The 22,855-nt window shown below is 46.6% G+C and overlaps 1 protein-coding gene and 1 pseudogene across 13 annotated transcripts in view; one reads left to right on the forward strand and one right to left on the reverse strand.

Moving 5' to 3' along the window:
• Nucleotides 1–22,855, reverse strand: part of PTPRT (protein tyrosine phosphatase receptor type T) — a 1,093,025-nt gene that overhangs the window by 615,486 nt on the left and 454,684 nt on the right. The gene's annotated exons all lie outside the window — the stretch shown is intronic.
• LOC123927098 lies at nt 9,175–15,376 on the forward strand (annotated as a pseudogene).

Consider the following 22,855-nt stretch of genomic DNA (forward strand, 5'->3'; position numbering starts at 1 on the left):
ACATCTGGGTAAAAATAAACATGTTAAGGTTTCCACGGGACAATGCAAAGTAAATATGTAGGTCCTCATGGCCATGGCCCACCCAACACATTCATAGATTTCATACTTGGGGTAAAATATTTAATGGATAGAGACATGACCCCGCCCATGAAATGCTATATCCTAAGTTGAAATCTACAAAGTCTGTCTTAGTAGTTTGGGTTGCTGTTACAAAATGCCATAGACTAGGGGACTTAAACAATAGACATTTATTTCTTATAGTTCTGGAGGCTAAGAAGTCAAGATCAAGGTGCAGGCCAATTCAGTTCTAGGTGAAAACCCTCTTCTTGCTTTGCTGGCTGTCTCCTTGTTATGTGCTCCCATGAGAGAGAAAGAAGGATCTCTGGTCTCGTCCTCCTCTTAGAAGGACACTAATCCCATAATGGGAGTTCCACTTACATGACCTCATCTAAACCTACCATCTCCCAAAGCCTCCACCCAGCTCCTAATACCATCACATCGGGGTTAGGACTTCAACAGATGAATTTGGAAAGGGAGGGAGGGACACACAATCATCCAGTCCCTAGCAGAGGCTATGTTTTCAAATTCATCCTTCTTTTCATGAGGGGCTTTGTCTAACTGTCACGATCTTGAGATGAATGACCAGACAGAAATCCCTGTGAAAAGAAATCCCACCTAGTACATACTCTCTGCTTCTCACGTCCCAGAGTGCTGAGCATGTGGACTTCAGGGGAAGAGAAACGTAGGCTCTCTGGACACATGGAACTAGAGGGTGAAGCAGTCAATTAAAGCATCAATGATAATGGTGGAATGAAGGTCATGACGGCAGTGGCAGAGGTAGTTAGGAGGCCCATGAAGGGACCTAATCTGGTTTAGAGGTCAGGGAAGCCCTTGCAGAGAGAGCTTTTGACCCATGGGCCCAGGATTCAGGTTAAGTTTATGAACAAAGAGAGAATGACTTTGGCGGTCCTGTAGCTGTGAGATGCTGGAGAAGGTACTACACAGGGCCATGCTGGGAAACAAAACTTGGTGCTTAGAACATTTGTGAGTTCACTCCTTCTGCAAATACTGAGCTCCTGCTATCTGTCACACGCTGTCCTGAGCACTGAGGATTCAGCAGTAAACAAAATAGACACAATCCTGTCAGCAGCTCACATTTAACTTTCACTCAAGGACTGAAGGGGAGAGAAGTAAGAAGAAAAGAAGGCAATTCAGAAGCTGATGAGAAGGAGGAAACGGGAGGATGAGCCAGGCCCAGGTGTGTGTTTATGGATCGACCGAATGACATGCAGCCATACAAGAGAATACCATACAGCCAGGAAAAAGGAACAAACCATGGACATGTATGACACAGGTGAATCCCAAAATTATGTTATGCAAAAGAAGGAGAGAAAAAGGCATGATGATTCCATTTTTATGAGAAGTTCAAGAAGAGGCAAAATTGACCTACAGTGATAAAAGTCAAAATTACAGTTACCTATGGGAGCAGGTACTTATTGGGATAAGGTGCAAAAGAACTTTCAGGAATGCTGAAATGTACTCATATTGATCTGGGTGGTTAATTAATAAAAGTCAGAACAGTGGTACCCCTGGTGGGGTGACTGCCTAGAAAGAGACTTAAGAAAACTTTCTGGGATAATAAAAATTTTCTGTATCTTGACTAGGATTGTGTAAGACTCATGAAACTGTACTCTTCAAATAAAGGTATTTTGCTGTATGTAGGTGCTATGTTTAAGGAAAATAAAGAAACAAACAAAATATGACTTGTCTGTGACCCAGCAGGTGGGAAGAATGCCACCAAATTTTACCTGGAGCTGAACCCCAGACTATCTGGAGGGAATGAGCCTTTAATCCCTTATCATTTGTCTCCAAATAATTCTACCAGATGCTTGAATTCCTACTACTTTTCCTAAGAAGAGGTTGTTCCTTCACCCACTGGTTCACATCCATGAGCCTTTCCACATATGAAACCACCACATCCCTCTTTCTACTTGACCCTGCACCATCACTATGCAAAGCCAGGAATGAGTGCCTCACGTTTGATGGCACTCTCCATCGACGAAGTCTGGAACCAAATCCAGAGGGAGAAAGTCTAGCCTTTGGGGAGCTGAGCTGAGAGATGGCACTGGCCCCTCCCAACCGGGCATCAAACCACTTCAAGGACAAACCTCCATGAGCCTTCCACATACAAGTCCTGGGCAGCAGCTGCCCCGCTCCTGCTTGGGCTCTCCTCCAACATGTAGGTGGTGAGGTGACCCCTTAATGTAATTCCGCCTCGTCCTCAGGCAGCAATCTCCAGACCAATTCCGTCTTTCTTTTTCCTCCTGTGAGCACTTGTAACAGTTTGACTCCCCGGAAATTCCGACAGAGAGCAAAAGTGCTTCAAATAGCTAGAGAGCAAGCTTGGTGCGTATGTATTGTCTGCTCTAGACAGAAATCAAACCTTTGGAGAAAAGCTGAATGTTGCTAAGACATGAAGTGAGCCTCGACAAGTTTTAGGTGGATAGGACCTGGCCTCTGACACTTTCCACCGCCCTCCACCCGCCTATCTGATCAACTTTCTAATTGCATTGCTATTTACCAACCCACGAGAGTTTGTGGGAATGTCGCCACCCCCCCTACCCACCAACAGACACAGAGACCCTCACACTATTTAATCATTCCTGCTACCATAGGTTAGCTCATGCCATGGTTCTCCATCAGGACAGTTTTCTTTTTACTTTTAACCAAACCAGCCCCATTTTTCTTTTCAGTTCTGCTTCATGGATGCTCAAAGCACCATACTCGTTAGATTCACTAGTGACTGGCACGCAAGACTGTTTCATAAAATAGTGACTTAAAGATCAAAATGGAAAAGGGAAAACTAGCTTGGAGTCGGGGTCCAAATCTTTCTTTGCTCTGCCTTTAGCATGAACCAGCTCTGCGACCCTGGACAAACCACTCAGCCTCTAAGGCTCTCCAGGTTTTCATCTTCAGAATGAAAGACTATTTCACAATTCTAATTAGAAAACTATCTAAAGCCTGTACCAAGGACTATAGAGATGCTGTGGGCATATGCTCACGGACTCCACCTTGACTATGAGTCGCCAACAGGAGATCCCACCTTCTCCCTCCTGGTGTGGACCCTTGAGGTCTCAGAGCAGAAGACCCAAGCAGACACAGCACTAACTTACCAGTATGGGATGACCAGAATCAGTCTTTGTGCCCCAGCCCAACACAGAGACCACGTTCAATAAATATTGGATGTTTTATTCAAAACAAAATTTTTGGTAAGTTTTCCCAAAATAAGATGTTGGGGTTGCCCTGAAGAGAAGAAAGAGAGCAAGAAGGAGAATGTTACAGAGAACGGGGAGAGGATATTCATGCTAAGAGCCACAAGTGCTTGGGGAGGAGACATCACATACGTGGAACAAACAATAATCAAAGACACAGCCAGAGAACATTTCTTTGAAATAAACGAAGATCTGAGTTTGCTGAGGATGAAGAACACGGTGGGCTTCAGGCAAAATCAATGATGAGACTCGAAATTAAGCACAAACCGGTTAATATTTTGAAATATAAGACAAGAAAAGTTCCCACAAGCACCTAGAGTTCTAAAAAGCAGCCTCCGTCGAAACAAAAAAGACGAAGCGATCAGTTCCCAGACTTCAGCATTTCGATTTGAAACATGGTGGCGTAACGGGGAAGCTGACGAAAACAGTAATAATCATCCCAAATGACAGCAGTACCAGCTAATATGTACTGCCAAATTGATGCACCTGTCACTGTTCTTAGTGACTTACTGGTTTAATTGTCACAGCCATGCCAGGGGTAGGTACTATTATGATTCACGGGTTTTTTTTTTTAAAGAAGTAGTGGGGGGCGCCTGGGTGACTCAGTCAGTTAAGGGTCTGCCTTTGGCTCAGGACATGATCTCGGGGTCCTGGGATGGAGCCCTGCATCAGGATCCCTGCTCAACAGGGAGTCTGCTTCTCCCTCTCTCTCTCTGTCCCTCCCCCTGTTTGTGTGCATGCGCTCTCTCTCTCTCTCTCTAATAAATAAAATCTTTTAAAAAAATAGAAGAAGAAAGAGATGCAGATTAAGTAACTTACCCAATGTTGAACAACTAGTAATTCAAGAAGCCAGGATCGGGGGCCCAGGCAGCCTTGTGCTGGTGGTAGAGGGTAGGGGGGGCTCCCAGCCCTAATAATGTAACACACACACAAGGTTTTAAGAGGATGTTTCACAGCCCAAGGACTTCCCAGCCACAGCTAAACTGTGGTGCATTTGCACAGCCAACAGAAAGACACTTTCAGACTCTGAAACCTGCAGTAAATACAATGTCTACTTGCCCTTCCTTAGAGAAAAAATTACTCAGACAGACATCCACCTTGGGATGAATCAAAATCATGACTCGGGGATGGAAGAAGTGAGCTCCTGAAAGGATGTAACAGACACACCGAGCTTCTCTGGAAGAGTCTCTCACACCTTCCCTTCTCTAGGGGCCGTGCTTTTTCTTGTCCTTCAAGGGTCAGCTCTATCTCTGGGATGCCCTTCCGGCTCTCACCTCAAGGCTGGGTCTTAGCCCAGAGTCCTGACAAACAAGCTTGAGACAAGCATTCTGGGCAAGTGCCTGACTGGGGTAATTTCGAGAAGGAGGAATGGTAGGGGAAAGGTCAGGAAGCCAAACACGGGTGTGGTTCAGGTGGCAGACTCCAGCAGCCTAACCCCAGGGGAGCTCTGGAGCACAGAGTGCACCACCTCCCTTGTCCCCATGGAGATGAGGTCAGCCATTTGCACCCCTGTGTCATTAATTGGCTCTAGGCTACTCTAGGGTACAGGCCCAGCCCCTCAGCCAAGCAGCGTCCATGTGGCTGAGGACACTTACCCCGGGAAGACTGCAGTAGATTCCTTGGGCTCCTCTAACCACGTACTACAAACCGGGTGGCTTAAAGCCCCAGAACTCTATTGCCCACCATTCTAGAAGTGAGAAGTCTGAAGTCTAGGTGCCAAGAGGGACATGCTTCCTCTGAAGCCTCCAGGAAAAGAGTTCTTCCTTCTTCTTCTAGACTCCGGTGCTTGACAGCAGACGTTCATCTTCCCTGGATTACAGAAGTGTCACGCCTCTGTCTTCACGTGGCTTCTCCCCTGTGTGTCTACGTCTCTATGTGCACATTTCCCTCTTGCCATAAGGACACCAATCATACTGGATGAGCTCCCACCCCTCCCCAGTATGACCTCACTTTAACTGAATACATTACATCTGCAAAGACCCTCATTTCCAAACATGGTCACGTTCTGAGGCTCTAGGAAGAACCTGAATTCGCAGGGGAACAATCGATCTTCAAGCTAGTAGAGGGGGCAGGTGGGAGCCTTCAGCAGCCACACTCCTGGCAGCCAGGGGCTGGGTGCACCAGGCAGGGGAGGGAGACGTTGCATGGGGCACACCAACAGCATCCTCTGGAGTGGACAAGCCCCTCGGGGCTCCCTGCGCACAAGTTCATCCCAGAACTTGTACGGTACATGGAGATGACTTGCTGGTGGATCTTTCTCGAGAGCAAACACCAAGCCATGTGTGCCTGGGTCCCCAGACCCCATCACGGGGCGTGCTCTAGGGTGAGCTGGATCGTGGAGTCAGAGCATCCCGGCAGGTTTTCCCTCCCCAGTGTGGGATTTGAGGACATGGACCACCTAGGAGCACTTATTCTTCCCTTTTCTGGCATAAACATTTCTAGTTCTTAGGATTCTAAGCAACTTCTCCCTATGGCTGAGCTACCTTCTCTACCCCACCTGCAGCAGATTGTGGGGGCACCCAGGCCATGCTCTCTTGACTTACCTCGGGGTGACTTGTAGTTTCAGTGGATAATATTGCCATGCACAAGTGACTTCCTAACCCCAGCATCGACATGCCCCAGCCTAGAAGCATCCTACAGCTGCCAGGGTTTGCTGGACCCACTGTGGGGCAGACTGGGCATGCCAGGGTATTACCATTCCCTGCAACAACTCTTTCCCAATAGGAAACAGGAGCTCGTGGACAGACAACAGCCAAGTTTCCTTAACCCTTGGTGGGACAACGGGCCTGCTTTACTTGGTCTTTTAAAGGATCTCTAGTGGACCTGAGCATCAGAGGCTCCCCAGAACGACCAGCTCATTCATGCACCCTCTAGGAGAAGCCTGCCTTCCTTTCCTGCCTCACTGCCCCTCCCCTTTACCACTGTTCTCTTCAATTTCCAAATAAATGACTTGCAAACCATTATCTCAGGGCCCATTTGTGGAGAAACCCAAGGTAAGAGATTAGGAAAACCAGGGCAAGTTATTTAACTTCTCTGTGATTCGGTTTCCTCGTCTGTAAAATGGGGACGATAACCCCATTATAGATATAGACACAGATAACCATGCCTCCTGCACGTGGGTTTGCCATGAGCATCCCATGAGGTAGTAGAGTCAGGAATCCCAGAACAGTCCCAGCACATCCCAAGTGCACTGCGTAGACTACCGTCTCCAACCTCCCAACCAGCAATTGGTGGGAAACCTAGCGGGTGCCCTCGTTTTGCACTCCCCCCAACCCATAGAGAGACACAAAGATTCTATTAAATGCGCTCCCTTTCCCATGTCAGGATAAAGAGGAGCCCCAGTAATGTCAGAGTACACTCCTGCCAACATTTCCACAAGCAGATACATTTAAGAGCTCAGCCTCGGTCTACTTAACACAGTCGTGGTGCCACCAATGAAGTCATTTTAAAAAAATGCATAATTCAGTAACGACTCAACACCAGGCGGGAGTTCATGATCTGTAACACTCTGTCTGCTCCTTGCTCCTCTTTCTCCCCCAGCGCCTCGGTATTTTTGAAATCACTCTTCTTTGGGCCACTTCCCAAAATTAAGAACAGAGTAATCATTCTAGAAGAGCCTTTCTTTCTGGCCAGCTAATCAAGGGTCCTAAGAAAGTATGAATCAGGAGTCTATCTCCCCTGGGGTTGGGGGGTTGGCCTTGGAGAGCCAGGGTCCCAAGCCTTCGGAATCAGAGGCCACACTGCAGAAGTATCTCATTCTGGAACATCCGTGAACAGGCATGGTCTGCCTCCCCTGCCCCACCCCCGCCCAGCAGATAGGCTCTGGAGAATTGGGTGGAAGGAACTTAGGCCTTGGCCAGTTTGAAGCTCCGATTCCGAGATGTCCTGTCTGTCACACCCGCAGGAGGCAGCAAGGGCAAGGGACAAGGGCAAATAATCTCCCGGCACCATGTGTGGACTCACTGATTCCTCCTGGCACACCCTGAGGTAAGCCCTATCACAGTATCCATTTTACAGGTGAAGGAGATCACATCCCAAAGGAAAAAGGCTAGTTATTCACCTCCAGGCCTTCAGCTCCAACGCCACAGTGCAAGAAGGGGCTCTGTGATGCCAGGGCATGGATTCTACATGCTGCACTAGGGATTCCCTTGCCAGCCTTGGCTCAGTCCGACCTGCGGAGGCTCTCTGCAGAGAGCAGCAAGGTGGAAGAGGGAAGGAGACGCAGTAACATCTCCCATCAGCCCCTGCAGAAGCAGTACCATCTGCGGCCTCCGTCTTCAGAGGGCTCCGCATCGCCCAGCAGGGTCCCACCTCCACATGCCCGTTCTCTTGTGTGCCCACAGCGTCGCATGTGAGAGATGGTTCCTGCAATTCCTGGCCACCTCGATGTCCCACGTTTGCTCTGTCATCCTCCCAACACTTGTGTAACTCCCTGTCTGGGGTGCCTGGGTGGCTCAGTCGGTTAAGCGTCTGTCTTTGGCTCAGGTCATGATCCCGGGGTCCTGGGATCGAGCCCCACATTGGGCTCTCGGCTCAGCAGGGAGCCTGCTTCTCCCTCTGCCTGCCACTCCCCCTGCTTGTGTTCTCTTTCACACACTCTCCGTCAAATAAATAAATAAAATCTTTTAAAAAATTAAACACCTCTCTGTCTGAAGTACCCACTATGGCTTGGGGTTTCCTTCCTAGATCCCGACTGACAGAAGATCTTAAAATTCTCTCCACCTTGAGGGTGACGAAACGAAGGCTCAGAGGCCGAGAATCCTGTCGCAGGTCATGCAGCTAGGATCCGGCGGTGCTGGGGTATGGGGATGGCTTGCTCTGGTCCTCAGGTCTGACCGATGCGTGGAACTGCCCCCAGGGTTCTCAACACCGGGGGCAGCTGGAGAGCAAGACTGGCAGACAAGAGCCAGGGAGAGAGGGGTTCTGTTCAATGAACAAGTACCAGGCGCTGGATCTGTGTTCTGAAGACAGGAAGTAAAGCAAAGCATCGTCTCCACCGTGGACGGACCTAGGAGGCTGGGGAGTGAAACAGAGGCAGGGATGGCTAAGCTGCAGAATACGGTGAGGAAGGCCGGACCGCGGCAGGCCAGGGTCTGGGGGACACCCAGAAGAGTGTGGTACACAGAACAGTGGCCCTCAAGAGATGTCCATGCCCTCATTCCCAAAACTTGACATGACGAACATGACTCTGAAGACGGGATGAAGTCATGAGTGGGCAGAGTGTCCTGGGCCGGGGAGGAGGACCCAGTGCAATCAGAAGGCTGCATAAGTGACCGAGGAAAGCAGAAGAGTCAGAGACAGAGAGGTGCCAGCAGACGCCGCGCAGCTGGTCTCCAACACGGAGGAAGGGGCCACCACAAGGAATCCAAGTGGCCTCTACAGACTGCAGGAGGCAAGGGAAGAGACCCTCCCCGGGGACGGAAGAAATGCAGCCCTGCTGCCCCACCGTAGACTTCTGACCTCCACGTTCGGGACATAATGAGTTTTCACGTTTTAAGCCGCCGAGTCTGTGGTAATTAGTCAGAGCAGCCCTAGGGAGGGACTCGGAGGCGGCAATCAGATGGAAGACGTGAGGGAAGGCATCATGGAGAAATCAAATCGTGAAGTCGTGAGAGAAGGAGAGAGCCTGACTGGCAGCTGGGAAGGAGGCACCTGCGTGGAGACGAGAAGAGCCGGGGTCACTCCGGAATGGCCCGGCTGCTGGAACATGGTCAGGGGAGGGGAAAAGTGTCCAAAGGCAACTGGAGAGGTCAACAGGGACCAGAGAGGGATGAGTCTTACTGAGGAGCTGGGGCTTTGGCCTGAGGCTTTGTAAGGAGTCACGTGATGTTCTTTCTGGACGATTCCTGAGTGCCAGGAGAAGAACAGGTCCAAAGGAGAGACATAAGAGTCAGGGGGCACCATGTCCACCACTGAGAAGGAGATGATGATGTCTGGACCAGGGTAATGGCCATGGGGCTGGAGGGATAGAGGACTAGACACAGGTTTAGGACATTGGCCAGGACTCAGTCTCTGATTGGACTGAAGGGGCAGCAAAGGGACCAGAACTTGGACCAGGACCAACATAAGACTAAGATCCAATAGGCCAGGTGAGTCCTGGGCACATACACACCTGTGGAGCCCCAGTCTTTCTCTGACCTCCACAACGCCTGCCTGGTCCACGTACATGGTGTCTGTTTCAGGCGTCCTGCCCAGCATCCCTGGGCACTGCACTGGCTTCTGCACACAAGGCCCCGTACTCTGGACTCTACCCTCCCATGTGTTCATATTCATTTTCCCATCCCATGGGCAGGCAGGCAGACAGTGTGACTTAGAACCGCCATCACTTATTTTTATGACTCTGGGCAATTCAATTAATTCCCTTGAACCTCAGTTTCTTCATGTGTAAAACCAGAGTAACAGATCCCCTCCCACTGGGTCCTGTTGAAGACCAAATGCAAGTATCTGTAACATGACGGGCCCCCAGTGAAACGTGAGCTATTCCCTTCTCCTCTGCCCCGTGGCCTCCCGCACTTGTTCCTCTCCCCAGCCCACAGCCCTCTACATTAAGGGCCATCCCACCATTCTCAGGCCCCCCACAAACTCTGCTCTGGGCATCTGAGCAGCACCAGGGCACCTGGGGCTCATGGAGCTCAGAGGACAAAGATCAATTCCCGCTTTCTGCATGCGGAGCCGCTAATCTCCCACCGGGACAGGCAACGCACCCTCCAGGAGCACCAGGGGGAAACATAGGGGCGTCTTCACAGAACAAGTCTAAGAGCTGGGTGGTGGGGAGGGAGGGAGGAGAGAGAGGCAATGCAGGGCAACCTGAGTCCAGGCAGTTCCCTCAGTTGCTATGTTACCAGCCGCAGGAGAGAGAGCAAAGGAAGGGGATGGGGGCTTTAGAAATAATGTTATTTTGCAAATTTCTCTCCTCAGCATATCCTCCGGGGTGCAGGGTGCAGGGTGGGAACAGGAAGAGGAGGTATTGGGCTCTAAGTAGCTCAAACAGCCTAAGTGACTACAAGGATTGACGGCTCTCAAGTGTCAGGAAAAGGCGTCAGACGGATTAAGGGGCTCAGGACAGGCTGCTCAGTTCCTGGGGAGAGTTTAAGAGGTGAATGTGTGGAGGCCAAGAAAAACAAGGTTGTACCCACCTAGAGTCTAGCCCTGAAATAAGTGCAGCCATCTTGATGTTCCAGATTATCAGAAAATATTTCTTGGGTTCTGACCTACTCAGGTTTAGCACTTTAAACAGTCCCTCTCTCCTTTAATGATTGATTTAAACCCCTGGACTGGAAAAGGGTTTTTGTCAAATAGCAAAAGAACTTATTTGAGCTTCATTTTCTTTTTGTTACACTCATCATGTTTTGCTGTTTTCTCCCATGTCTCCTCAGCTGACTTCAACTCCCTCGCTGTCATAACTTGCACAGAGGATCCTTTCCACTTGGGAAGATCACCTGAGCAGTCTCCCCTGGCCTCAGCTGCCTTTGTCTTTCATAACTCCCCTACATAGTCCCCAACTGACCAGTGTTGAGTAGGTAGGGGCAACTCTACACCCCTATTCAGCAGGAAGAAGTTACAGAAGATGAGAGCTTCCACCTTCAACAACCTTAAAGGTTTAAGGGTCAAAATTGTTCAGGGAGGAATGATGTGGGAAACAGAGGCAGAAGAAAATCATTAAAATTCCTTACCTACTGATAAGCCCTTGAAACAGACGGAGTGGCTCTCCCCTGGGGACTCAACTGCCCTCACCTTGAGGTTTTGCTAAGGACAATCCTTGCCTGACCCAACCCCTACTCTAACAGGTCCACAGGATCCTGTAAGTGTACCTTAATAATTCCTTTAGAAAGCTTTATCTCTACACTTCCAAGATAGTGTCAGCAATCATTCCCAAGCATATGACCCACTGATACACATCTAAAGGGTCTCACGAGAAGATTTTTATTACTGGTAATAAATAACCTTTCTCCCAACAATAGTTAGCCCCTCAAGGTCCTGGAGACCTTGCTTCCAAAATTCCTTAGAGATTTACATCATCCCTAATCCCCTTTGCCCTCACCTACCCTGAGTCCACCCCTACTTTGCCTTTAAAAACTCTGACTGTAATCTGATCCGGGGTCCAAGTCCCTACTCTGCTGTGTCCGGTATACTTGGGCCCAAGCTTAAGCTTATTAAATAAACCCTCGTGTGATTGCATCAGTATTGGCTCCTGAGTAGTCTCTCAGACGCGAAAACTTGGGCATAACAAATGCCTCCTTTATAAAAGGGATCCAAAAAACATGGCTTCTTCCAACCTCCCCACCCCCACTGCTGGCCCCACCTGGGCTGCCCCTGCCTTCCACCACATCCAGCAGGAAGACAGAGCTGGTGTTAGCAGGCCTACAGAGCAGCACTCTGGGAAAGACCTCTGGAACAAGAGAACACAGGAAGGTCTCATAGACCATGGGCCACTGAGGCCTCACAGACCAGAGGCCATAATTCTGACTCAAGCAGGTGGACACTGGGCTCTGAGAACCGGAGTAGTGGCTTCAAGTTGGTACCCACCACAGGCCACGGGACCTCGGTACTTCTGTGGCAAGGAGAGAATATGGAAGGGGAGAAGAGGGTATATTTACTGGGTATCCCATTTCAGATCTATTCTATTCAGATCTAACATCTATTCTAGATGTTTCTAACACCTCCATCATGTGCTTCTTAACCACAGACAGCGGTTAACCCAGAGAAATACAGAGCAACTTCTGAGGTGATCGACAAAGTGACACAGTTTCTAGACAGAACGCCTTCCTGGGACAAAATTCTAAAAGAAGCTTTTGCATTTTTATATGTAGAAAAGGTTTCAAGGGAATACCACCTTTACACAAATTCTTTCAAAGAATGCAGAAGAAATACGTCCCAGCTCATTTGACAAGCCTAGGATAACTGTCACGCCAAGACCTTACAAGGATATCACAAGAAAAGAAACTTCCAGGCCAATCTCTCTCATAAACAGAGATATAAAAAGCCTACACATTATATTAGCAAACCAAATCCAGGGATACATGAAATGAGTAATAGATCATGACCACAGTGGGTTCATTCCAGGAATACAAGATCAGTTTAGTATTAGAAAATTAATCAGTATAACTCATCATATTAACAGACTGAAAGATAAAAATCATGCAACAATCCCAAGAGATGCCAAGGATATCCACGATAAAACTTCTTTTTTTAAAAGTTATTATTTATTTATTTGACAGATAGGGAGAGGGCGAAAGTAGGCAGAGCAGCAGGCAGAGGGAGAGGGAGAAGTAGGCTCTCTGCTGAGCAGGGAGCCTGACATGGGGCTCAATCCCAGCACCCCGGGATCACGACCTGGGCCGGAAGGCAGCTGCCGAACCACCAAGAGCCACCAAGGTGCCTCTATCTGCAATAAAACTTTCAACAAGCTAAGAATAGAAGGGAAAGTTCCTTAATCTGATAACAAGCATCCAAAACATGGTCTCACATCACAATCCATGGTAAATATAAATGCTTTCCCCTAAATCTCCCCAGTTTTACTGGATGCTCAAGCCTTGGCCATGGGGTAAGAAAAAGACATATTAGACATTAGGATTGAAAAGGAAGTAATAATGCTCTCGTTATTCATAGACTACATGACTGCATATGGAAAAAAATCCCAGAGTCTCAAATTAGGATGAAAATCAAAAGCAAGTCTAACACCCTTTCATATATTAAAGCCAATGTACTTTGCCGTTCTGTTAGATTTCAATCAACAAAAAGGGAAGAGCTTCCTATCATCCATTTGCATGATATGTATAAGCTTTTCTAACCCTGCTTCTATTTCTTCCCTCTTCAGATCTATTCTCCACTCTGTGTCCTGTCTTAACCTGATCTTCCTAAAGTAACGACTATATTCTATTACGTGGCCCCAAGCACCATGAGGGACAGGGCCCCGTGGCCTCTTCAGCCTCATCTCCTGCCACTGGCCTTCCTGCTGCTCAGGCTCCAGACACATAGGTCTGTTTTCAAATATTCCTAACCTGTTGTAAGCCTTTCTACCTCAGGGCCTTTGCCTACACTGTTTCCTCTTCTCCCTGCTCCACCTAGTTTACTCTCCACAGCTCAGCTCAAACCATATTTCCAGACCCCGCCGGAAGCTCTCAGATACGCTTCTTCAGGGCAGTTACATTTTGTGTGACCATTCATGCTGGTCTCCTCCACTAGAAGGTAAGCATCACGAGGGCAGAGGTCAGGTTGATATTTTTCGGTATCTTATTTGCAGCACCTGCCTTGATCCTTGGCATGCGGTAAACACTTCATAAGTATTTACTGAATGAATGAGTCAATGCAAAAGCCAGAAGAACCTTCTTCTGTCAGGGAATCTGATTTTTTTGGTCCATTGAAGTTTAGAGTGAAGAATATTTTGAGAGTAGAGAGGAGTTATAAGAATTGGTAGCTTGATATTATCAGAAAACTCAGCAGTACAAGAAGCCTTGAGCAGAGCACACTACTTCAGAAAAGGGGCTGCTGATCCCTGCCCAGAAGGACTCCAAGAACCCAGCTTACCACTTTAAGCATCGGTGTTAATTCTTTTAATTAAACTATTTTGAGATAATTATGGATTTACACCAATTCTAACAAATAATAGATGCTATGTATCTTTATTTTTATTAACATACAATGTATTATTTGGCCCAGGGGTACAGGTCTGTGAATCATCAGGCTTACACATTTCACAGCACTCACCATAGCACATACCCTCCCCAGTGTCCATAACCCTACCACCCTCTCCTCCCCCCCACCCCCACACCCCAGCAACCCTCCCTTTGTTTCATTAGATTTAAGAGTCTCTTAGGGTTTGTCTCCCTCCCAATCCCATCTTGTTTCATTTTTTCCTTCCCTCCCCCCTACAACCCCTGACTTGTCTCTCAAATTCCTCATATCGGAGAGATCATATGATAATTATCTTTCGCTGATTGACTTATTTCACTCAGATTCTATGTATCTTTTACTCAGCTTCCCCAATGATGAATTTGTGCACAAGGGGCATACTGGGTGGGGCTCAGTCTGTTAAGCATCTGACTCTTGGTTTAGGCTCAGGTCATGATCTCAGGTGTGAGATCAAGTCCCAAGTCAGGCTCCAGGCTGAGCGCAGAATCTGCTTAAGATTTTCTCCCATTCCCTCTCAACCCCTCCCCACCGCTTACTTGCTTGCTTGCTCTCACTCCCTCCCCCATCCTCCCTAAAATAAACAAATCTTAAAAAACAAACAAACAAAAACTATCATGCAAGAGTGAGGATCATGTTGCTTCCAAATATCCTGCTTCCAAGAACACCAGGGGTTGGAAAACCAGTCTAGGCAAAGGACCTGCATCAAGAGCAGGACTGAAATACATTAATGTGGGTGGTTGAGCTTGCAAAGTCTGACCGTGGAGTCTGGCAAGATGGCTTCTCCCAAGAGCATGCCAAAAGAGGCACAGACGACAGTACAAATCCTGAAAGATACAGGGATTACAGAACAGGAGCCGAGAGTTATAAATCAGATGTTGGAGTCTGCTTTCTGATATGTGACCACAATTCTAGATGATGCAAAAATTTATTCAAGCCATGCTAAGAAAGCTACTGTGGATGCTGATGATATGTGATTGACTCTCCAGGGTCGTGCTCATCGGTCTTTTAAATCTCCTCCCCCAAGAGACTTTTTATTAGCTATTGCAAGGAAAAGAAATCAAACTCCTTTGCCATTAATCGAACCATATTCAGGCCCTAGGTTAACACCTGATATATAATGCTTGACTGCTCCAAATTATAGACTTAAATCTTTACCCAAAAAAAGGCATCTACTTCTATGGGAAGAATAACAGCTCTGTGGTTAAGTGTTGGCTGAGTTACTAGCAGACCAAGTACTCCCACACCTGGCACACCAACCCCAAAACCATAACTGCGTCAACTGAAGGAGGGCCTCCAATGTCCCTCACAGGGCAAAGGTTTACAGTACAGATGCCCACGTCACAGTCCCCAACTATAAAGGCATCAATACCTACAAGATCGCAGTTCAGAATGTTCTGATTAATCCATCATTAATTGGGGCCCAAAACATGAGTACTACTAAGATGGTGGCCATCACCAAATATTGCCAATGAATCATCAAATGCATTGAAAAGAAAAGGAAGAAGGACGAGGAGCAGCAGCAGAGGCGGGAGGGGGAGAGGGAGACAGAGACAAAGAATATGAAGACGACAAGGACGAAGAAGACAAAGACAAAGAAGAAGATAAAAAAGGAGAAAAAGGAGGAGTTGGAAGAGGAGGAGGAGGAAACAATTTGTAATCTAGCCCTGATGCCTGTAACATGTACACTTGGTCCTGAATCCATTGTACTGAAACTACATATGCATGGTGGATGCTTCCAATTTGTGTTGTAGAAAACTTAAATGATACTTAATGAGTAAATATAGTTATCCTTCCCAATTGAGATGTTGGATTTTAATAGGATTAGCAATGGTTTTTCATCAGCCTTTAAGTGTAAAAAATAAAGCTGTCATTCATTAAAAAAAAATCTATCATGCAATATTACAACCGGAATATTGACACTGAAAAAGTCAAGATATAGCACATTTCTACCATCAAAGGGAACCCTCATGTTGCTCTTTTATAACCATACTCATCTCCCTCCTCACTCCCCCACCTTATTCTCAAGCCCTGGGAACCACGAGCCCATTCTCTATTTCTAAAATTCTGACATTTAAAAAATGACCATAGTCTTTGGGGATTGGCTTCTTTCACTCAGCATTATTTCCTAAAGACAGAACTAGGTCGTTGCACATAGCCGCAATTCATTCTTTTTTTTTTTTTTTTTTTTAATTGCTGAGTAGGATTCCATGGTACAATGTACCACAGTTAACCATTCACCTGGTTTAAAAAAAAAAAAAAAATCTGGGCTGTTTCAGTTTTTAGCTACTATGAAATAAAGCTTCTATGAATAATCAGGATTATACAGACTTTGTGTGACTGTCGGTTTTCCTTCTTCTGGAATAAATGGCCAGGAATGCAACAGCTAGGTCCTGGAGCTAGCCAGACTGCTTTCCAGAGGGCAAAACCACCTTGTACTCTCGCCGTCAACGAATGAGGTATTGGAGTTCTCTGCATCCTCAGGAAGATTTGGTGCTCCCATTTTGTCTCAGCCATCCTGGTATGCAGTGATACGGCACTGTGGTTTTAAAGTTGGGCTCCCCTATGACTATTGATATGAAACATCTTTTCATGGGTTTATGTGCCATCTGTATATCCTCTTGAGTGAAATGTCTGCTCAGAACTTTTCCCTGTTTTCTAGTTGAATTGTTGGTTTTGGTTTGGCTGGTTGGTGCTATTGTTTTTGTTCTGCTATACAGCATGTTGCGTTTTTGGAACTCTTTATGTAGTCTAGATACTAGTCCTTTGTGGTTTGCTGGTTTTTTTTTTAAGATTTTTTATTTATTGATTTGACAGACACAGATCATAAGTAGGCAGAGAGGGAGGCAGAGAGAGGTGGGGGGGAAGAAGGCTCCCTGCTGAGCAGAAAGCCCGATGCGGGGCTTAAGCCCAGGACTCTGGGATCATGACCTGAGCGGAAGGCAGAGGCTTTATCCCGCTGAGACAACCAGGCGTCCCGATACTAGTCCCTTGTACACACATGGTTTGCAAATATTTGTTCCCACTCTGTAGCCTGTCTTTTCACTGTCTTCATAGGAGCTTTCATAGGGCAGAAGTTTTAATTTTGACAAGGTTCAATTCATCCATTCTCCCAGTTATAAGTCATGGCTTCAGTGTCAAGCCCACATGCATTTTTTACTTTTTTTTACTGTATTCAATTTCATCAGCACTCACAAATCAGCTCAGGTTCCTGACAAAATTGTGCTCGTTCAAACATTCAGTTGGCAAACATATAACTATATTTGGTTCTATTTCCTGCCATAGAGCATTTTTCAGTAACACAGAAATGCTGAAAAAATATGTCTGTTTTGTTTTGCAAGTTTTAGTGGCACTTTTCATTTATTTTTCAGAGGCATAATACTTTTAAAATTGTGTTTTCAATCAGGATGATGGATAGTTGCTTAAAAATGGGAACTAGGAAGCATATGCTCAAAACTACTAAAAAGATGTAAGACAGTAAAATCCAGAACCTATAACCCGAGAGGCATGTGTCCAAGGTGGCACTGTCCTTCAGAATCCCTTCATTGGACTTGACAGGGAAGAAGATGGCAGCGTTACCCCAAATTCAATCAGTGCTTCATTATTAAGCAGCTGTCAATCTGGGAAGTGTAAAATATACTTAGATATTTAATATACGACCTTTGTCACTATAGAGCTGTAAGAGCTGAAACTCAGTATCTCTTGTGCCAGAAAATCCTGAACCGTATCTGCAAATGACCGTCACTTTTTTGGTGGTGCTTGGAGACCCCAGCTGCTGTTGGAAGTCTCTAAAATGGCCCCCCGTACTTCATTTTTCTGATATCAATGCTTCTGTGTAATACTGACTGACCCCTTGAAAGGGGGCTAGGCCTCTTGTTCACTTCTAACAAAAGGAAGATTGCAAAAGTAACATGACCTTGTTACTACTGAGATTACATTACAGAAAGACTACCACCTTCCTTGCCCTGTCCTTTTCTCTCCTTGTGAATCTCTCTATTCCCCCTCCCTTTCTTTATTTCCCTTCCCTTTCCTCTCCTCTCCCTTCCCCTCTCCCTACTCTCTCCTCCTCTTTCCCTCCCTCTCCCTCCTGCTTCTTCTCTCTTCTCTTCCTTTCTCCCTCCCTCTCCCCTCCTCTATCTACCCTGTTATGGACAACCACACATTCCCAAAGAAATGATAACTTCAGCCAATAGCTAATGAGGCTCTGAGACCAATAGCCACGGGAGTCTCTTTTCAGAGGATCTTCTGAAGGCTTCCAGCAGCCATGTGAGTGTGTGAGCTTGGGAGCAGATCTCCCCGTGGACTAGACTCGAGACGACTATGGCCTGTGAGAGCCCCAAGCTAGACTCACCCCACGATGCTGCACCACCATCCCTAACCCATGCCTCCGGGAAAATAAGTCCTTGCTGGTTTAAGCAACCACATTTTGGGGTAATATGTGACTAATACTGCATACAAACGCCATAAATAATTTTAAATGTGAAGGAATTTTACCAGACGTTTTGGGGACTAAAAAGGGAAAAGTCTTGGCTACAAGTTAACACCAAGAGGCACAGACGAATGCACACACACAATGCTTCCAGCTTCCTTCAAGATCAGTTTCAGAATCACCTTTGAAATGACAGCACAACAACCGGGCAGAAGCCTGGGGAGGACTTGGCTGAGTCTATCTGAGATAAAAGTAAAAGGAGGCACCCTACTTTTCCTGAAGAATGCCCTCAAAGGAGACATTTTAATGCACTTAAAGACGTGTTAGAACACTTGGTAAGCCTAGTGCTTTTTATTTTGCAGCGGTAAGCAAACAAGGGAATTAACATCTGGCCATTTGGTATATTTATTCCATATATGATAGAACAGTGATACCCATGAAGGCATTAATTTGCCATTACTTCAAAAAGGATATACCTGGTGAAGAAACAGTCACCAAACTATGGATGGATGTTTGCCCAGATGGGACTCAGTAGAACACAGATACCACGGCAGGGCAGGACAGAGGGGTCTCCACCAAGGAAACATGAATTCAAATGTTCTAGCACATACAGCATCATTTGCGAGAAAAGCTAGCCTTAAAATCTGTCTCTTTATTCTTAATGCGGTGGGATAAAATGAAGGAAAAGGCCTAAAACTCACCTTTGTAGTCATATGCGCAATAAAATGAGAAGTGAATTTGAAAGCTTGCCCTACTACAAAGATATACCTCAGCCTATTCGGTAGGGCACATTGATGGTCTCAGCGAAATTGCTCTCATTTTTCATTGAAGAAAAACACATATAAGTAAAAACAAGGCTTAAAAAAAAAATAAAAGCCTTGCCTAAAACCTCTTCTAGATCTTAATCAGGAAAGCAATCTGATTAAAGTCACATACACCAAAGGACAAACAGGTTTAATGTTGCAATCCTCCAAGGTATTAACTTTTTTTTTTTTTTTTTTTTTAAAGAATTGATCTCAAAGGGCATCCTTCCTAGGGAGCTCTTCACAGCTTGGAGGCCTTTAATGTTCTCTTAAAATGGGCCCATGAATTTCCTCTCCTACCTTTGATTCCCCTCAGGGAAAGGAAATGTAACTCTGCATGTTCCTGATTGGAAAGCTCAGGGAGGTTTCCCAACAGCTAAGATGTACTCAAGACTGATCCCAAACCACAGGTATTCTGCCCAGAAGGTTGATATGGGAGCATTTTGGTATCTCACAGTCAATTCAAAAGCTAAAGCAACCAGTTCCTTTGCAGACAAGCAGCATGAAATGAGCCCCCCCTAAGAAATGGGGTGTCCCTGCAGGGCTGAAAGTTCCCCAGGAGTCCTCTAGGATGGCTGGGCTGAACCCACACCTGAATGTCAAACAGCTTGGACCCTGTCCTGCCCATTTCTCACACGGTACCAAGTACCATTTGACCAAAGGCCCTTTGGATTAGGCTGTGCTACTCTTTTATTTTATTTTAAAGATTTTATTTATTTATTTGACAGAGAGAGAGATCACAAGTAGGCAGAGAGGCAGGCAGAGAGAGAGGAGGAAGCAGGCTCCCCACTGAGCAGAGAGCCGAAAAGGGGCTCCATCCCAGGAACCTGGGATCATGACCTGAGCCGAAGGCAGAGGCTTTTTTTTTTTTTTTTTTTTTTTCATTTTATTTATTTTTTCAGCGTAACAGTATTCATTCTTTTTGCACAACACCCAGTGCTCCATGCAAAACGTGCCCTCCCCATTACCCACCACCTGTTCCCCCAACCTCCCACCCCTGACCCTTCAAAACCCTCAGGTTGTTTTTCAGAGTCCATAGTCTCTTATGGTTCGCCTCCCCTCCCCAATGTCCATAGCCCGCTCCCCCTCTCCCAATCCCACCTCCCCCCAGCAACCCCCAGTTTGTTTTGTGAGATTAAGAGTCATTTATGGTTTGTCTCCCTCCCAATCCCATCTTGTTTCATTTATTCTTCTCCTATCCCCCTACCCCCCCATGTTGCTTCTCCATGTCCTCATATCAGGGAGATCATATGATAGTTGTCTTTCTCCGATTGACTTATTTCACTAAGCATGATACGCTCTAGTTCCATCCACGTCGTCGCAAATGGCAAGATTTCATTTCTTTTGATGGCTGCATAGTATTCCATTGTGTATATATACCACATCTTCTTTATCCATTCATCTGTTGATGGACATCTAGGTTCTTTCCATAGTCTGGCTATTGTAGACATTGCTGCTATAAACATTCGGGTACACGTGCCCCGAAGGCAGAGGCTTTAACGCACTGAGCCACCCAGGCGCCCCTATGCTACTCTTTTAAAAAAAGATCTTTAGTGGTTGTACCCATGGCTTGCACACAGCTGTGTACGAGAACCATGTGGAGGAGTTCTAAAGCGTCTGATGTCCTGCTTCCAACCTTTACTATCAGATCAGAATTTCTGGGGTGAGACCTAGGCACCAGCATTTTTTTTTAACACTTCAGGTTTTCTTCAATGTGCAGCCAAATTTGAGAACCACTGTGTTACGTCCTTCATTTCCTGTACAATGACAACATGCAGGGCATCTGAGTGAGTCCTCCAACACTCTGCCCTTTAGGTAGTAATTCTGCATGTGTTTCTAGTCTCCAGTCTTGCAGACAAGGCATTGGAGGTAGCAGGGATTGAACACATGAATGAATGAATGAATAAATGAATGAGGGAGCAAAAGGCCTTGCTCACCTGTGTCCTCCTGGCTTGGAGGACTTCGAATGCTCACAGAGAGCCCTGCAGAGAGGAAGCCCACAACTTATTCGCAATCGTGGAGTTCAATGCACAAAATCAAAGCAGTAAAAGGGGGTGACAATGGAGAAATCTAATCTCATGAGGTTTTCTTTGCCAACTACCTAAACATCATTAGAAAGCATAGTCCCAAGGGGCCACGACATCACCTCTTACTTGTGTATTCAGACCCTCCATGTGTTTGCACAGAATCACTAGGATTATTCATGGGCAGCATGCAGTGACTCAGAGAGTTCATCCTTCAAGGCCCTGCTAATATTTCGTCTGCTTCGGAAAGCCTCCCTGACACGTTCTGAAGTGTGGTACACACCAGATTCAATCAAGGGCACACCGATGGGCGCTGACCCATACATTAGTGTAACAGTCGAAGACGGACTTGAGTTTGCATTAGAAACCTACCAGACTTCCTTCCACTATTGTAATGTAATGGTTATAATGATATGAATTCTCATTTGAGAGATCAAAGAAAGTGCATTTTTTAAAAAAAGCAGAAGTGTTAAATAAGAGAATAGATAAGGGAAAGAAATTACGAAAGTGGGCATGGAACAGACTGATGTGGGGAAAATGCTGTGGGGACCTAATCAGCCCACCGTGGCCCACACTCCTGGCTGTTTACATCCAGGCCTTTCTCCCCTTCCACAGAGTCGCCACAAGACAGGGATGCAGCCAGTCAGGCTCCTGCAGTCTTCGCTGTGTCAAACACGGTACCTCAAGCAGGAATTGTCAATAGAAACCGTTTTTCTTTTGTTGTGTTATCAGCCCCATTTAGGGTAAAACCATTGACTAAGGAGTGAGCTCATGAAACAATTCAGGTCATTGCTAAAAATGTAAAATTGATGTTACCCTCAGGAGCAGCCCTAAATAGATGACGTGTCGTGTCGCCCTTCTCCCCCTCCCCAGCTCCCCACCGGGGCGTGCCCTGATCCTTCTGCCTGACAGCAGCAAGAGCTAGATCCTGACTCCCTTCCACCAGCTTGGCCACTGGGTGGCCGGATCTGGGAAGGCATGTGTGTCACAAGAGATTCGAGAGAGTTCTTGGCATCACGTTCAACCCTCTAAACCAGTGTTAGGGGTTTTTCAGAGAACTAACTCCAACAATGCACACCACAGACCTCATTTCAGTGTGACCACTAGCTTGAGAAGGCTTCGGAAATCACCTTGCCCTTCTGGCTCAGACCTCACGTGGTCCCCACCCTGTCCCTCCCATCTGGCCTCAGCCTCCACTGAGAAGCCTGCGGGGGGCCCCCTCACAGAGGCTTTGTCATATAAAAGGATCTGACACAGCTTAGGAAACAGGCAGACGTGAAGCATCTCATCCACAGAGAGGATATTTTCTCAGTTAAAAAAAAAAAAAAATGTGTTCTCACTTAAGAATGCTAATGGCCCATGCACAGAAATAAAATCCCTGACCTACTTTGAAGCTGAACTTATTAAACAAGCCGACCTTATTACTCAGAAGAGACTGTAAAACACTAGAATAAAGGCCGAATGGAATTCCTAGCATCCTTCTTTGACAGGAGCTGCCAAGAAAAGCACAAAAGAGAACCAGAGGCGTCAGGAACCAGGCTTCACGTCCAGCTCTCCCGTGGAGTCTTGTTGTGTGACCTGGGAGAGATCACTGTCCCTCTCTGGGCCTCAGGACTCTCACCCAGGGACTATAAGAGAGGCTCTCTGAGGTCATTTCCGCTGTGATCACTGGCAATTCTATTTTTTTAAGAATATAAC

Source organism: Meles meles, chromosome 16 (assembly GCF_922984935.1).
Source record: "Meles meles chromosome 16, mMelMel3.1 paternal haplotype, whole genome shotgun sequence".
Classification (NCBI taxonomy): Eukaryota; Metazoa; Chordata; class Mammalia; order Carnivora; family Mustelidae; genus Meles; species Meles meles.